The 17,525-nt window shown below is 50.4% G+C and overlaps 1 protein-coding gene across 1 annotated transcript in view; it reads right to left on the bottom strand.

Moving 5' to 3' along the window:
* The window catches only part of LOC142398135 (F-BAR and double SH3 domains protein 1-like), a 57,099-nt gene that overhangs the window by 32,337 nt on the left and 7,237 nt on the right, over positions 1-17,525 (bottom strand). The window lies entirely within an intron of this gene.

The following is a 17,525-nucleotide window of genomic DNA, read 5'->3' as shown; positions in this document are numbered from 1 at the left end:
ATAAGTGTTTAAATATACAATTGCCCCTCTCCTGGTGTACGGCGGCGTGTGTGCCCCGCGCTCCCAGAACAGGTGGCCTATAGTTGATTGTCGGTGAAGGCACCGTTTGCGGCTCCCGCTCCCAGCATTCATCTATAAGTAAAGAATTTTCTTCTGAAAAAAAAAAAAAAAAAGAAGAAATATATGAATAAGAATTAGTACATACATACTATCGGCAAATATATATATATATATATATTAGAGCTAGAGGTGGTCCCGACATGGATCACAACCACTCCTGCTCGGCCTGTATGGCTCCTCTACAGCTTGAGGATGGCCATGATCTGTGTCCTTCGTGCCTCGGCCTCGGACATCTGAGGCAGGGTCTCTCAGACGAGTCCTGCATGAATTGTGGCATTTTGCCTCATGCTGTCAGGGCCGCGAGGCTGGCCGAGGTAGAGCGCCTGTTGGGCCCTCCCTTGTCTCCCCAGTTGACCCCTGACCAGCGGCTGGCCCCGTCTCGGTCTACCCGACCACGGCGTCGGCCTGCTGAGACTGCAGGCCCCACCTCCGGGAAGAGGGCCAAGGGGTCCGGGCTTACTTCTAGAGTGGATCAGCTGACAGCGGAGCTTGACAGCATGAAGTCCCTCCTCCTGGCTTTCCAGCCTGGGGCTGGAGCAACCCTGCCAGGTGCCCTTGTTCCTCCAGCGGCCTCCTTCGGGCCGGAGGAGGATGCGTTTTCCATAGCAGCTTCGGCTACTATGTTTCAGGACTACGCTCCGGACGTGCTCCTGGGGGACGAAGCCTCCCGTCCTTCTGCAGCGGGCTCCCTTTCTTCAGCCCGTGGCTCTGCGGGTGGTAGTGAGGACGGCTCTGTGGGAGCCGCCATCCGTACGGCTCTAGCCAGGCTACAGCTGGACGTGCCGCAGGCTCAGCCAGCTTCGGCCAGTGCCTTTTTCAGGCGCTCCTCAACCCCCCCTGAACTAACTGTACCTCCATCAGAAGAGTATCTGAGGGAATTACAGAAGTTCTGGAGGGACCCTAGGGCCCCTGCCCGTCCGACAGCTGATGCTCGGACCCTGGCAGCCATGCAGGACGCCTCCAAGTTCGGCCTGGACCGCATGCCAGCGGCTGAGCCCACTATCGCCGCCCTGATCGTCTCACCCAATGAGGCTCTGAGACAGGAGGCGAGGTGTCCTCGCCCCCAGTGCCGGGTTACGGACGAATTGCTGTCGAAGGCCTATGAGGCGGCAGCACGTATGGCTCGCATGGGTAATTCCATGTCCCACCTGCTGCTCGCCCTGTCGTCATCCCTGCAGGAGACTGAGCTGGACACTTCTGTCCACGGTATTACTGACGCCTCTCTACAGGCCTTTGCACTGATGTCCAGGGAGTTGGGACGAGTAATGGCTACTCTCGTACAGGCTCGCCGCCAGGTTTGGTTGGCGCAGTCCCCTCTCTCGGAGGCCTGCAGGAGAACCCTCCGCAGCGTTCCGGTGGAACCGGGGGAGCTGTTTGGTTCTGCGGCTCTGGAAGCCCTCGAGCGCACGGTCCAAGCTGGGAAGACCCGACAGCAGCTGTCTGAGCTTCACAGAAGCGCTCCGCCGCCTGGCGACCCTAGGGGCCGTCCAGCTGCCTCGCAGCGCGGCACCCACTCACGGGCCAGGGGCCTCCCTCGGCCCCAGTACTCACGCCCACAGCCTGCTCAGCGGCAGGCACAGTCCTTTCGGGCGCCTGAGCGACTGCCCCCTGGGCAACCTCATGTCTCACGTACTGCCCGTCGTGCCCCTGGAGCCCCTAGAGGTCGGGGGGCCCGACGCTGAGGCCACGGGGCCGACCGTCGGCCTTTTTTCCCAGCAGCAGCTCAGCTACTGGGCTGCTTCCACCAGGGACCCGTGGGTTCTTTCCACCTTGACCCACGGGTACAAACTTCAGTTCCGACGTCGGCCCCCGACCCATGGCCGAGTCAGGATGACTGTCATCCACGACCCGGCGAAAGCCCGAGCCCTCGCCCAGGGGCTGTTCGTCCTCCTGGGCAAGGGTGCCATCGAACCGGTAGACCCCCTGTTGCACCCCGGGGGGTTCTACTCGACTTACTTTCTGGTAGCAAAGAAAGATGGCGGATTTCGACCTATCCTCGACCTCAGGAACCTCAACAGGTTCCTGAAGGTCTTGAGGTTCCATATGTTGACCACTGCAGAGGTTCTGCGTACGGTCTCCAGAGGGGAGTGGTTTACCTCCATAGACCTGGAGGATGCCTACTTTCACGTTCCTGTGGCGCCACACCATCGGCAGTTTCTGCGATTCGCCTTTCAGGGGCATCATTTCCAGTTCAGGGTGCTCCCGTTTGGTCTCTCCCTCTCCCCACGGGTGTTCACCAGGTGTGTGACGGCAGCCCTCTCGCACCTACAGTCGCGGGGCATGAAGATCTTGCCGTATCTGGACGACTGGCTCGTCTGTGCGCCGTCCCAGTCTCAGGTGGCCCTCGACACGACGTGTCTTCTTTCCCATGTGGCCCGTTTGGGCCTCAGGGTGAATTTTACAAAGAGTGGCCTGGTCCCATCACAGAGCACAGTTTTTCTTGGGGTGACCCTCGATGCGGTCACCATGATGGCCTGCCCGTCGCCACGGCGGGTGAACGACATCCTCCGCCACCTCCTCCCGTTTCGGGAAGGCAGGCGGTTCCACTACGTGGAGTTCTTACGCGTCCTGGGGAAACTGACAGCTGCGGCTGCTGTGGTCCCCTTAGGATTGCTGTCGCTGCGTCCCCTCCAGAGGTGGTTGCACAGCTTTCACCTGGATGCCAGGAGACACCGGCACAGGAGGCTTGCGGTGTCCCACCGTTGCCTTCTTGCTCTGGCCCTGTGAAGGAAGCGTTCGTTTCTCCTCCAGGGCATGCCCATGGGCTCCATTGCATCCCGTCACGAGGCAGTCACGACGGACGCCTCCCTCTCGGGGTGGGGCGCCGTGTGGCAGAACCGGACGGCTCAGGGGCTGTGGCCGGCGCGGGACCGCTCACAGCACATCAACGCACTAGAGCTGCGGGCTGTACACAGAGCGTTGCAGGCTTTCCTCCCTTTCTTGAGGGGCCGACATGTACTCGTGCGGTCGGACAATGTTTCGGCCGTCTCCCACATAAACCACCAAGGTGGCACCAGGTCTGCACTGCTACTGCAGGCATCCCGGGACCTCCTGCTGTGGGCAGCACCACGCTTAGCCAGCCTAAAGGCAATGTATTTGCCCGGGGAGCGTAACCAGACGGCGGACTTGCTCTCCCGTGGCAAGCCTCCGCCGGGGGATTGGCAGCTCCATCCGGAGGTGGTGCTCAATATCTGGGCCACCTTCGGCAGAGCAAACGTGGACCTCTTTGCCTCAGAAGAGTCGACCCATTGCCCCCTCTGGTTCTCCCTGACAGAGGAGAGCAGTCCCCTGGGACAGGATGCTCTGGCCCACGACTGGCCAGAGGTTCTCCTCTATGCTTTCCCGCCGATCCCTCTGATAGTCCCTACGCTACAGAGGGTCCTCCAGCAGGGCCACAGGCTGCTGTTGGTAGCCCCCCTTTGGCCAGGGAGGACGTGGTTTCCACTGCTGCACAGGCTCTGCAGGGGTTCCCCATGGCGCCTCCCCGACAGGAGGGATCTCCTGTCTCAGTGGCAGGGTCGGATCTGGCATCCCGACCCGTCCCGCCTGCAGCTGTGGGTCTGGCCACTGCAGGGCCCGACCCGATGCTGACTGAGTGCTCTGGCGAGGTATGCCATACCATCCTAAACGCGAGGGCGCCTTCTACCCGGGCGCTTTATGAACAGAGGTGGCGGCTGTTCACTACATGGTGCTTGGACAGGGGTGAGGACCCTGTGCACTGTCCTGTCCCTAGGATTCTGGAGTTCCTCCAGTCACTCCTGGATGACGGCCGGTCCCCCGCTACCCTGAGGGTGTATGTGGCGGCCATTTCCTCTCGGCATGCTCGAGTGGATAACGGCACGGTGGGAAGCCACAGGTTGGTGTCCCTTTTCCTGAAAGGTGCGCGGCGGCTGCGCCCCCCACGAGTGCGGCGCACCCCGCCATGGGATCTGCACCTGGTGCTCGGCGCCCTGTGCGCGCCTCCCTTTGAACCCCTTGCTCAGGCAGGGCTGAGGTGGGTCTCCGCTAAGACCGCCTTTCTATTCGCTATCGCGTCAGCGAAGCGCGTCGGGGAGCTGCATGCTCTGTCGGTGAGCGACTCCTGCATGAGGTGGAACTCGGATGGCTCAGGGGTTTCCCTATGGCCGAACCCCGCTTTTCTCCCGAAGGTGCTGTCTTCATCTAACAGACCTATCCACCTGGCACAGTTTGTTCCCCCGGAGGGGGAGGACAGGTTACGCCTACTGTGCCCTGTGCGGGCTCTGAGAGCCTACGTGGCCGCGACTGCCGGTATCAGGCAGTCGGACCAGCTCTTCCTCTGCTACGGTGGCCCTCGGAGAGGCTGTGCGCTCTCTAAACAGCGACTGTCTCACTGGGTGGTGGACGCCATCACCCAGGCATATGAGGGAAGTGGGCGCCCCCAGCCAGCTGGGGTGAGCTGCCACTCCACCAGAGCTGTCTCGACCTCATGGGCAGCCCTACGGGGCGTTCCCCTGGAAGACATCTGTGAGGCAGCGTCATGGGCATCACCGAGTACCTTCTCCAGGTTCTATCGGGTGAATGTTGCCACTCCCAACCCGTTGGCTGTGGTCCTGCTGCCCGACTCTGCTGCTTCCTCTCAATAAAGTGAGTAAGTGCCGGATTCCTCGTGACTCTTCTGGTATTAGTCATCCAGTGCTTGAAAGCACCGCCTCTGGCGGTCAGTAAGGATGAAATAGAACGAAAGTTACGTATGTAACTACGGTTCTATGAATCCTGGATGACCGCCAGAGCGTTCTGTCACTCAGAATCCTCGTATACTCGCGAGAAGATTCTGTAAGGACTGACCTGCTGATGTTGCCGGAAGTATATAGGCTCTCCGGGGTCAGCAGGGGGTCACGAGTGACGTTGTTGGTATTAACACTCGACCTGCGCATGCGCAAGATGTATCATCCAGTGCTTGAAAGCACCGCCTCTGGCGGTCATCCAGGATTCATAGAACCGTAGTTACATACGTAACTTTCGTTCTGCCTTGCCATGCCATCAGCCTCACTTCCCTCACCTGTGTTTTCCCCATCAGCTGCACTCAATCCTTAATCACCCTCCACAGTATTTAGTTTCCAGGTTCCCTCATTGTTTTGCGAGATCCTAACCTGTCAACGTCCTCTATCCCTTGTAGCTGCCGTTTAGCAGCTTTCACCTTCCGATGGCACTCAAAGGACACCGCTTTGTATGGGACCATGTCACTGGAGATTAGTCCTTCATTGTAGGCCATGGTTCATACCTTCACAGACTCGCAACTAGTTCTATCAACCCATGGTTTCTGATTAGGGAAGTCCTTCAAAGTCACCATGGGGACAGTATCATCTATAAGCTTGACAGTGAAGTCCGTTTCCACTTCTGTGAATAGACTTACATCATCACCGGAGCTCTCTTGAAACATGTCCCAGTCCATGTCTTGCAGCGTGACTTCCAATTGGGCAGACCAATATCTGAACTCCCTCGTTGCAGGGGCTACCTCTTTAGCCTTTATTTGTATTCCAGCATGAGGAAGATGGCAGCGTGGTTTGCTTTGCCGAAGGCCAATAGTGATGTGGCTTTGTAGCTGTCATTGTATTGTGATCCAGCATGTTAACACCTCTGGTTGGGCATGTCACATGCTGGAAAAAGTTCGGCATCACCTTTGTCAAATTGAAATCCCCAACCACAGTGAGGACAGTGTCCAGGTGCTCAGTGTGGTGTTTGCTCATAATGTTGTGCAGTGAGGCCAGAGAAATGTCCGGATCTGCTTGTGGTGGAATGTAAACGGCAACGATGGTGACCAATATGAACTCTCAGAGCGGGTAGAAGGGACAACAGAGAAACACCAGGTGTTCAAGCTGTAGAAACCAGGCGCAAAAGGACTGAGATATTCCCCGGATTACACAGGTTATTGTTCATCATGAAACATACACCTCCCCCTTAGTTTTCTCAGATTCCTCGGTCCTGTCAATGAAAAACACGGAGAAAGTCTCTGTTGGAAGAATGACGTGATCTGGCACTACGGGGTTCAGCTGTCTCTTGTAACAAATAATGGTACAGTCCTGTATGCCCCTTTGGCAACGCACTCTGGCCATGATCTCATCCAGTTTGTTGTCCAGGAACTGAACAACATCGGCCAGCAGGATACCGGGCAGTGGTGGAAGGGGTGCACTCGCTCGCAGTCTGTTGTGTATCCCAGCCCTTTTCCCCGCGTTTTTTCCTCCTGCTTTTCAGCAGAGGCATATGTTCATTGTTAGAGTCCACGTCCCAGTGGATCTCCTTTGGCCAGGTGGAGCAGGCATACATGACTCCAGAAAAAATGTGTGGAAATGACATTGCAATGTGCAAACGAATGCTACCGTCATACGTGATGAGTGCGGGAGACAGTGATGAAAGAGGACACATTACAACGACATGAATAACCAATAAAAAGCACAGATTTAAGGGAGCAGTTGCGACAACATCTGGTCTTACCCGCACCATCTTGACAATGGATCAACTACTAGATGGATAATCTCAGTGATGTGGGTATAATCTCAATATTTTCCCAGATTTTTTGTTCAAACGCATGTTGTATTGCTTTATATAACAGACCCAAAAATGAGTACTTTAGTGTTTCCATATTGTCACTTAACTGCTGCCATTGTTTGTTTGTTTTAACGAGCCACAGATGATGCACATTTCAATTTTTTTGCAACACAGCAGGTATTTATGGTCCAGTACTATATGGTGTTTTGTGTCTCCTTGTCCTGTTCCCTCATCATTACCATTTAGCTATTCCCAGAAACAGAATTTTGTACTAGAGTTGTCCAGTCTTTTACATTGCACCGAATGGTTTACTCAGTTACCTAAAGTCTTTTGCTAGTTCATAAGTAACTAGTAACTTTATATGAAAAATTTTGAACGTGAGCTGATGAAGCTGAATACTTTTCAAGCATCACTCTTCTGCCCTCAGCTATGTGGTGCTACACAGCCTAGACAGCGAGCTAAACAAACTGGTCGAGGAGTCTGAAGAGGCTTTCAGAGTGTTTACTTGACACAGAATTCTTTTTGTGAAACTGCAAAAATACAAAAATACAAAATAAAGATATGTTTCAACCCACTTTCATTGTTTACCTATTCTAACATTACGCTTTTTACTTTACGCAAAACAAAGGTCCAGTTCAATGCTTAGCTTCACAGAATTGCTAGCTAGCACAACATGTTTCAAAACTAACTGCACAATTACACTTCACACATTGCAAACATGAATATATACGCTTAAATTAACCTAAGCACATATAGTTGACCTAGTTGCAAGATAACTACTTACAGATTGTCCTGTATTGAGTGCATTCGCGAGCAACAGAAACAGCACGTTGTTCTCCCTCTTTCACCATTTGCACACTGACTGCACAAAACGAAACTTACCGACAATTAAAAACGATACCTAACTTGGTCACTAGATGGCAGTATTAGCAACAAACTTAGGGACAGAATACTCCCCGCCTGACATCTTAAGGATGTCACCCAAACAAACTTATCGTAAAATATTTGAAAAGGATATCAACTTAGTCCACAGTCTCTTAAGCAGTGTCCTTAGAAACCAGAAGGACGACTTCACTTATAGGCCGTAAGAAGAGTCTCTGTTCGCCCTTCCGCATGACTTTGACCTCTATTTTCCTGACTCTGCCATCCTCACTGGAAAAGGTTTTGTTGACGAGTCCGATGGGCCAGTCATTCCTCTTCTCCTGACTATCCTTCAGCATGACCACGTCTCCTTCTTGTAGGTTTGGTCTCGGTGTCCGCCATTTCCGTCGGTCTTGGAGCCCACTGATGTATTCTTTTCGCCATCGTGTCCAGAAGACCTCAGCCATGTACTGCACGCGCCGCCATTGCCCTCTGAAGAGGTCACGGCTTTCAAACTGGCCTGGTGGTACTGGTGGCGTGCCATACTTTTGTGTGAGCAGCATGGCAGGGGTGAGAATCACAGGGTGCTCTGGATCTGTGGAAACTGTTGTAAGGGGCCTTGCGTTCACTATTGCTGTTACTTCAGCCATGAATGTTACTAACACCTCGTGAGATAGCTTTGCATGCCCATGTTGCAGTAGCATCGCATCCAGGATTCGGCGGGCAACTCCAATCATGCGTTCCCAGGATCCGGCCATGTGTGACGCATGAGGAGGATTAAACAGCCACTGGCAACCGTTGTCTTCAAGGTAAGTGTCAATGTTTTTGTTGTGGCATCCGTTCTTGTCAATCTGCAGCTCTTTGCAGGCGCTCACAAAGTTGGTCCCACAATCAGATCTGAGCAGCTTCGCAGCACCTCTGATCGCTAGGAACCGGCACAGAGCATTTATGAATGATGATGTGTGCATTGATTCTATGATTTCAATATGTATGGCACGTATACTCATACAAACGAAGATGACCGCCCACCTTTTGGCCTCTGCGTAACCACCCCTTGTCTTCCTTGCTGTGACGGTCCATGGCCCGAACACATCCAGACCCACATATGTGAATGGAGGGTCTGAACATAGTCTGTCCTTAGGCAGGTAAGCCATGAGCTGCTCTTCTTGCTTGCCTCTTAGCCTGCGGCATGTGACGCAATTGAAGATTGTGCTGCTCACCGCTCTCTTTCCTCCCACAATCCAAAATCCAGCGGCTCTGACCGCCCCTTCAGTGAAATGTCTGCCCTGGTGGTACACTTTTTCATGGAAGTGCCTGACTATTAGCTCAGTCACATGATGTCTTCCTGGAATAAGAAGAGGATGTGTTTCATCCAAAGTCAGCTGTGCTCTTGTTAGCCGACCTCCCACTCTAAGAAGTCCACTAGTGTCCACAAATGGGCTGAGTTTGCTAAGCGGGCTTGCTTTTTTTACAGGCTCATGCCGCTCCAAACATTTTAACTCATCAGTGAATATCTCTCTCTGAACGGTGCGAATGACTGTGACTTTGGCCTGATGAAACTGTTCTTCACCAAACTTCAAGCTACATTCATGCCAGCCGTGACAGACATTCTCTTGCCTGTCTTTGAAGCACTTGGCAATGTGTTGCAGTCTCGCAATGGCTTTTAGCAGAATGTTCCAACTAGAAAATCTTTCAAATCTAGCACTTCCTAGTTTACCTTCTGACAGAGTGGTGGTACAGGTCACAACCTCTGGCCGCAGTTCTGGATCCGCGTCGGGTTCGACAAGGCTGAAGGGCTCCCCCTTTCCTTGACTTTGCTTTCCGTTTGTGAGGAAAGCAGGTCCACTCAGCCATGAAGAGAGAGAGAGCTGTTCAGCAGGTAGTGCTCTCGTGGCATGATCAGCTGGATTCAGATGAGTTGGCACAAAATGCCACTGATGCACCTGTGTGGATCGCCTGGTACGTTCTACTCTGTTATGGACGTAGACATAAAACCGTCTCTTCTCATTAGAGATGTAGCCCAGCACCACTTTTGAGTCTGTGAAAAAGTTCACTTCATCCAAATCAATGTCTAGCTCTTCTTGAACTAATTCTGCTACTTCCACAGCCAGCACTGCAGCGCAGAGCTCCAGTCTCGGGATGGTGATGTCTGGTTTTGGAGCGAGTTTCGCTCTACCGAAGAAGAAGCCGACTTCACTGTCACCATCAGTGTTGGTAAGCTTCAAATAAGCAACAGCACCCACTGCTTTTATGGATGCATCACAGAAAATGATTACCTCTTTCCTCTGTGCTGCGGACGAAGGGATTAAGGTGTACATCCTTGGGATGCTCAGCTGCTGTAAGTGCTTTAAAGAACCTTTCCATCTTTCCCACATACCCTGCTTTTCTTCAGGCAGCTGTTCGTCCCAGTCACAGACGTCAGAAGAGATGTCTCTCAGAATGACACGACCTTCAATGCTGACAGGCACCGCAAAGCCGAGGGGGTCGAACAGGCTGTTGATGACTGACAGCACTCCACGCTTTGTAAATGGCTTCTCATTGGTGGTCACCTGAAACATGAACAGGTCTGTGGACAAGTCCCATCCTAATCCTAGGGTACGCTGCATAGATGGTGTACTTTGTCCAAGATCCAGGCCCTGTAGCCCGGTGGCCAGATCTTCATCTGGAAAGGCGCTTGTGATAGTCGAACTGTTGGATGAGATCTTGTGCAGGCGTATATTTGCTTGTGCCAGCATTTTCTGAGTTCTGCGCATCACATCTATAGCCTCAGTCTCTGAAGAGAAGGATTTTAATCCATCATCCACATAAAAATGGCGTTCGATGAACATCCTTGCATCACTTCCATAGTCTTCCTCGCCTTCGACGGCAGTCCTTTTTAGCCCATAGATGGCGACTGATGGTGATGGACAATTTCCAAATACATGGACCCTCATTCGAAACTCTGCAATGTCTCCATCCAAGTTGTGGTTCTGAAACCACAAGAACCGAAGGTAATCCCGGTGTTCCTCTTTGACGATGAAGTTGTGGAACATTTGCTCCACATCTGCTATCACTGCATAAGGTTCGAGTCTGAATCGGATGAGCACACCGACCAAGGTGTTGTTGAGATCTGGGCCCTTGAGCAGCACATCATTAAGGGATACGTTATTGCATTGAGCGCTGGAGTCGAAGACTATCCGGATTTTTCCAGGCTTTTGCGGATGGTAAATGCCAAAGCTCGGGAGATACCAGCATTCTTGATCAGCACTAATGGGAGGAGCATGTTCTGCATGGTTCTTTTTAAACATATTCTCCATAAACTCCACATAATGATCTCTGTGTTCTTTTTCAGCGTCCGACGGAGGGACATTAGACGCTGGACAGCTTGACCTCTGTTGTTGGGCAGGCGCTGCCGAGTAGAACGAAAGGGGAGAGGAGCCATCCAGCTATTGGCCTCGTCTTTGTGGAATTCTCTGTTCATGATATCCAGAAATGTCTGGTCTTCTACAGAAAGTGCCAGCTTGTCATCATCAACTGTTTGCTTGAACATGAGTTTGCCTACATTCTCCTTAGTCTGCGTCTTTTCACTTAGGGGCCAGGTGTCTGTGTACCTCTCCCTGACATGAATTCTGCTCTCACAGGGGGTGAGAAAACTGGGTCGCCCATTTTCAAGTATGCTTGTCTTGAAAGAACTCACAGTGGGTTTGTGAGCTCCTCTGAGGCAAACGTCCCCTATGATCACCCACCCTAGATCAAGACATTGAGCGTAAGGTGCGTCGTGTGGGCCGTTCACCTGACTGCGTACCTTGTGTGCCCTGATGACATCCCTCCCTAGGAGGAGAAGGATCTCTGCAGAGGGATCCAGTGGAGGTATCAAAGACGCGATGGACTTCAGATGAGGGTGATGAGCTGCAGCCCCAGGAGTAGGTATTTCTTTCCTATTATCAGGAAGCTGGTTACATTCAGTGAGTGTCGGTAATGGCATGGGTGCTTTCCCATCCATCCCCTCAATGATGAAGCCGTTGACTCTTCTTCCGCTGGTGTTCGTTATGCCAGAGCATGTCTTCATTGTATATGGTAGAGCTTCACTTTGTACGTCAAACATATCAAAAAAGGAAGACCTTGCCAGTGATACATTGCTCTGGTCATCTAACATTGCATACATTTTCTTCTTCTTTTCAGGGAACTTGGTTGGATAAACATAGACCAGGCAAATCTTCGAGCATGACTTTCCTTGTAGCCCCTTTCCACATACCTCTGTGCAACTGGACAAGGTTTCAATGGAGTTTGGGTTGTCTGGCTCCCCGCCTTGACCCTCTGTAGGTGTCTTTGGATCTTTGACTGACCAGGGCAGTGGGCCAGCATGCAGTGCTGACACGTGACTGTTGCTGTTGCACTCTGAACAGTGAATCACTGCTTTGCAGTCTTTTGCCCTGTGCCTTGTCGATATGCAACATTTGTAGCAGATGGAATGCTCTTTGAGTAAACCTTTTCTCTCATCCAACGTCTTCATTCTAAGGCCCAATCCCAATTCTATTTCCCTACCTCTTCGCCTACCCCTCACCCCTACCCCTCGCCCCTTCAAACGAAGGCGTAGGCGAAGGGCTTTAAAACATACCCCTACGTATTGGGACACCCCTTCACACTCACGTACGTCATAAGTCCGCGCCGTCAGTTGTTACGTAACAAAAAGCGACAGCTCTAGCCAGACGAAAACAAACATGCCTGCTGTAGTGGTGTTCGCGCTCTCCTGGGCTATTCGGATATTTTTAGAAATATCTGCGTCGAATCGACGGAGTGCCATCAGGCGAAGGCGTCTTCGACATGTGGGAGCATTGCTGGATCTTGTTACGGTATGTAGAATGATAAATTAATGCAAATAACGCGTGTGAGTGAGCAGTTGGTAGCTTCCAGAGCCGGCGTGTTAATATGATAATGTGTGTGTGTATATGAAAGTGCTTCTAACTGTACATTTGTGATATCGTGTAATATAGAAACAATTTGCTTGTCTCGTTGGATTTGCTGATTTGCTGATTGGAGTAGTATTCTAACCTGGCTAACCTAGCTGAAAGCATAAGCTAACGTTTAGCCTTTTGTTACTCGCCTCGTTCCGTTTGGGATAAACAATGCGTTTTTGAAGCGGCTTTCTTTGTACCAGGTTCAGATTTGATGACATAAATAAATGCACTGCATTGTGTGTGCTGTCAATGTATTGGTTTGGGAGGATGAAAGCCTGATCTTTCCATGTTTTTCTTTCCAGCAGACGGGTCATCCTACAAATTATTGCAGATTGGACCAAAACATGCCTGTTCTAAGGTTGTGGTTCAATGTTGAAGCGGACTTAAAGCAGGACTTTCGCCTCAGCAGAAGAGCCGTACAAGCTGTCCAAAGGCTATTACAGAGAGAGCAGGACCATGGTTGGGGCGGGCAACTGGAGGTCCTGATCTATATATACTGGTTGGCACATGGACTCTCTTACATCGTGGTGGCTCGTGTGTTTAACGTTCCCAAATCCACGGTGCACCGCGTCGTCCACAAAGTGGCAAATTACATATGCCAAAATCTACGGAGTGCCATTGTATTCCCGCAGGCTGGAGAGCTGGATGCAGTTGGCCAAGGATTTGTCCTGCTATCTGGGAGCCCTGCATTCAGAAATGTTGTGGGTGCAATAGACGGTAGCCACATTAGAATCAAGCCACCAACACTGCACCGAATTGACTACCTTAACTACAAAGGCTTTTATTCGATCAACATGCAGGCAATTTGTGATTCCACTGGAAGATTCCTGGACATCTTTGTTGGTTACCCGGGTTCCGTTCATGACACGAGGGTCATGAAAAACAGCACCTGCTACAAGGCGAGGCGGTACCCTCCACCAGGCTACGTTCTCCTTGGGGATGGTGGCTACCCATGTTTAGACACACCCATCAGCCTCATGTCTCCGTACAAGGAACCAGTCAATGGACCAATACAGGGCCGCTACAACTACTACCATGCCAAGGGTCGTAGTATAATTGAGCGAGCCTTTGGGGTAATGAAGACCAGGTGGCGGTGTACCCTTTTCAAGGCACTGGAAGTGAGGCCAGTATTTGCACCTCAGGTTATTGCATCCTGTGCATTTCTCCACAATGTGTGTCTGGATAATGGGGACCTGCTTGAGCCAGATGAGGATGTGGCAGAGGACAACATGGATCCCCAACCTCCCAGAGAGGCCCTAGCAGTTAATGAGGCGAGTGGAAATGCAATGCGGGACAGATTGGCAGCCCTGGTGTCACAGTATTGATCTGCAATACATTTCAGTTTTGGTGGCTTTTTTTATTACTGGCTTTTTTTTTTTATATATATATTTTTTATGCTGGGCCTGGAACACGGGACAGATTAGCAGCCCAGGTCCCACTGTAGAGCTGTGCGATGTATAATTTTTTTGTGACTTAAATGCTGAACTGTCAAGATGTTAATTTTTTGTTTGAGAATGTACCCCAATTTTTTTTTTATCCCTTTTGTAATAAATCTCTTCATACCAATATCCGTTCCAGTCGTTCATATGTTGATGTGATAATCATGCTCACAAACCTTTTGTCTTTAAATTATTTTATTAGGTATAGTGCAAATAAAAGCTTAAAGTGTCTGGTTGTGCAAATATGGAATGAAAACAAGAATAAAATAAAAATATAAACGGGCAACAGTGCAAACATGGAAGATGGTGGGGAGAACGAGATGATGGTGGGGTGACCGAAGCAGGAACGGAGAAGGTGCATGGCACATCGACGGTGCTGGACTCAGTGATGTTCTGGGGGGACAAGACACAACATGACATTATAGCATGCACTTTCATCCATTGTAAAAAAATAAAAAAAGGTGTTTCAGAATGCGGTAGTGGTGGCTGTGTATACAATAGGTGCAGGGGGCATCAACTCACCTTAAAGTTTCTCAACCATGCGCTCAAACAGAGCTAAGAAGCGCTCGGTCTTCTGCTCTGTTTGGTCGTGGCGCTGCTGCTCCTTAACGCTCTCCTGAAGCAGGAAGTCCAGTACAGGATTGGACTTCCTGCTCCTTTTTGGGGATGGTGATGGTGATGGGATGGTGGAGAACGACGACACAACGGTGAGGTGACCGCAGCAGGCATGGCGGAGGTGCTGGGCTTAGCATCGTTCTGGGGGAACAAGACACAACATGACATTATAGCATGCACTTTCATCCATTGACAAAAAAGGTGTTATAGAATTAGGTAGTGGTGGCTGTGTGTACAATACATGTATGTATTTTTAAAAAAACATACCATGCACATTCATTTTTAAAGACCAATAGATACATAAATAATACATGGCTGTATGTTTACCAAAGCATACAAACATACATCCTTCTCTGCACAGGCTTCCACCAAGAGCGGAGGGTCCATCGCTGGTCTTGCTCCCAGCACTGCGTGCATATCCTCATAATACTGCCACGTCGTGGCGGTCTCCTGGCCATCCTTAGTTCCACCCCCAGTGGAGGGAGTTCTCAGCTGCTGCAGGAAGCAAAACAATTAAAACTCAATGGCAATTATAAATGCATTTCATTGCTCACTGACGATATTTCAAGAGCACACAGTATTCATCTACTTAAAGGACATTACTTCCTGTTTACCTTGTATTTTTTTTTCAGATTCTCCCATTTTTTGGAGACCTGTTGGGAGGAGACCTTACCCTGCAACCCCAGCTCCTTTATCAGCTTCCTGTGTTGTAAATACGAGGGAGAACGTGAGTTAACGCCTTAAATGCACTAAAACAAACCATTGTGAGCGACCTATTACTTAAAATAAATTACTCACTCCCACTGTTGTTTGGCCGACGCTTTCGACCTCAGAAAGCAGCTTTCATTTTCGGCGCGAAACTCAATAAGGACCTTTGTTTCAGCTTGAGTCCCTGTGAATCACAGTCACGTTGAATACTTGTGATAATAGGTAGCAAAATGACGCTCAAAATTAACTTCTCTATGGTTAACCAACTACATTGTTTGTACTCGAGTTACAATTTCAAAAACGACAACTTTTTTGCGACTGTCGCAGCACATGCATTGACCGATTACTCCATAGTAATATCGACTTTTCCCATGTGCGTTTATAACAGAAAATAACTACACATTGCCACCATGTTAAACTCACACAACACACAAGTTATCACAATCTAAAACGGTTAAAACAGTTAAATTATGGCAAAAAAATAGAGGAGCTTACATTTGTGTGGTGCTCTTGTTTCTTCCATTTTTAAAAGACTCGCGATCTCCCGGTAGTCGCGTTGTATTCTGGGAAATATATCATACCCCTTCAAACGGAGTCTGCCTGGCCGAAGCCCTCCGTTTCAAGGGCTACAACGGAGGGGTAGGGCTAAGGGGAACGGCTTTGGAAGAGTATTGGGACAACACTACCCCTTCACGTGAACGCGCAAAACGGAGGGGAAGGGGTAAGGGGTAGGGCCAAGGGGTGAATTGGGATTGGGCCTATAGCCCAGACATTTAGCAAGAGAATGTGGCTTCTTATGAATGGTACATTGTTTATCTGGATCAAGAGGTGGTGTATTAGCACTTGCATCAGGCGTGTCAATTTCTATTTTGTTTGCTGTGATGGGTGTTCTAATCTTTGTCTGCTTCACTGATGCTTTTTCTGCTTTGGGATGTGGCGTGTTGTAGCCTTGTAACATAAAGCTGGGGTCTGTTTTCATTTCAGCATGACTGTTCAGAAACTCAACAAAATAAGAAAAAGGTGGATATAAAGCATTATGTTCTTTCTTATATCTTGTTCCTTGCTTGATCCAAGCCTCTTGGAGATTATTCGGTAGCTTTTCAACTATGGGATTTATTCCTCTCGACGTATCAAGAAAACTGAGGCCTGGTAGATAGCCTTCGTTCTTTGCTGCTTGTAGCTCAAGAAGGAGGTCAGCGAGCTCCTGCAGTAGGTGGTTGTCTTTGTAGAAGATCCGGGGGAAACTTTCCAGACGTTTAAACAGGGACGCCTCAATGGCTTCTGGTGAGCCGTAATTCTTGTCCAGCCGCTGCCACAGACGCCAGAGGCCTGTCTCTGGATTGTTCACATGAACTGCTCTAATCCTCAAGGCATGTTGAAGCGACTCTCCGTCCAGCCACTTTGTGAGTAGATTGAGCTCCTCGCTGGCATTGAGGTTTAGTCCTTCGATGCCATTGCAAAACATAGACTTCCAGGACATATAAGTCTCAGGTTTGTTGTCAAAGACCTTGAACCCGGTGGTAAGAAGATCACGGCGCGCAAGGTGAGTGGCGAGATCTGAGATTTCTGTTGTTCTGGACATTGATCTGCTTTGTGAATGTGTGTTGTCTGTTCTGGTACCCATGTTAAAGACAGGTGGGGCTCGATGAGGATGCCATCCAGCTGGGGTCCCTGTAGCCCACCCAGGTGTGTACTGAGTGACTGGTTGTGGCACACTGTACCTACGCTGAGATTCTCGCTGAGGCCTTTCTTCCATCTCAGGTTCAGGCTCATCTTTAAAGTGAGTTTTGATGTATTCTGCAACGCGTTTGACTGGCTCATGCGTTGTTACTGGGATAGCTGGAGTGGTCAACTCACGGTCATCTGGGCCTTCAGCTGCCGCCTCAAGGACTCTTGCTGCAGCGAGGGCTGCTTCAGCCTCACCCTCCTGCTTTAGAGCATTCAGCCTTGCTTCAATCCGTGCCTTCTCGACCTCCATATCGATTTGGCGTTTGGCAAACTCGGCTTTGGCGCGGAAAGCTTCAGCTACAGCCCGTGCTTGGACTGCAGCCAGGCTTGCACTTGACTTGCTTGACCGGTGTGAAGCTGACGTTTTTGCTGATCCACATTCTGACCTAACTTCCAATTGGGAGACGGGAGAGGTGCTATCTGCATTGGACATCTTGCCTGGTTCGAGATGTAGCTCTTGGCTTATAACTTGATGTGTTGACTAATCTTTTCACTCTTCTGCCCTCAGCTATGTGGTGCTACACAGCCTAGACAGCGAGCTAAACAAACTGGTCGAGGAGTCTGAAGAGGCTTTCAGAGTGTTTACTTGACACAGAATTCTTTTTGTGAA

This window comes from Odontesthes bonariensis, chromosome 13 (assembly GCF_027942865.1).
Source record: "Odontesthes bonariensis isolate fOdoBon6 chromosome 13, fOdoBon6.hap1, whole genome shotgun sequence".
NCBI classification, from domain to species: domain Eukaryota; kingdom Metazoa; phylum Chordata; class Actinopteri; order Atheriniformes; family Atherinopsidae; genus Odontesthes; species Odontesthes bonariensis.
Note: the sequence above shows the minus strand (reverse complement) of the source record. Positions and strands in the feature narration are given on the sequence as shown.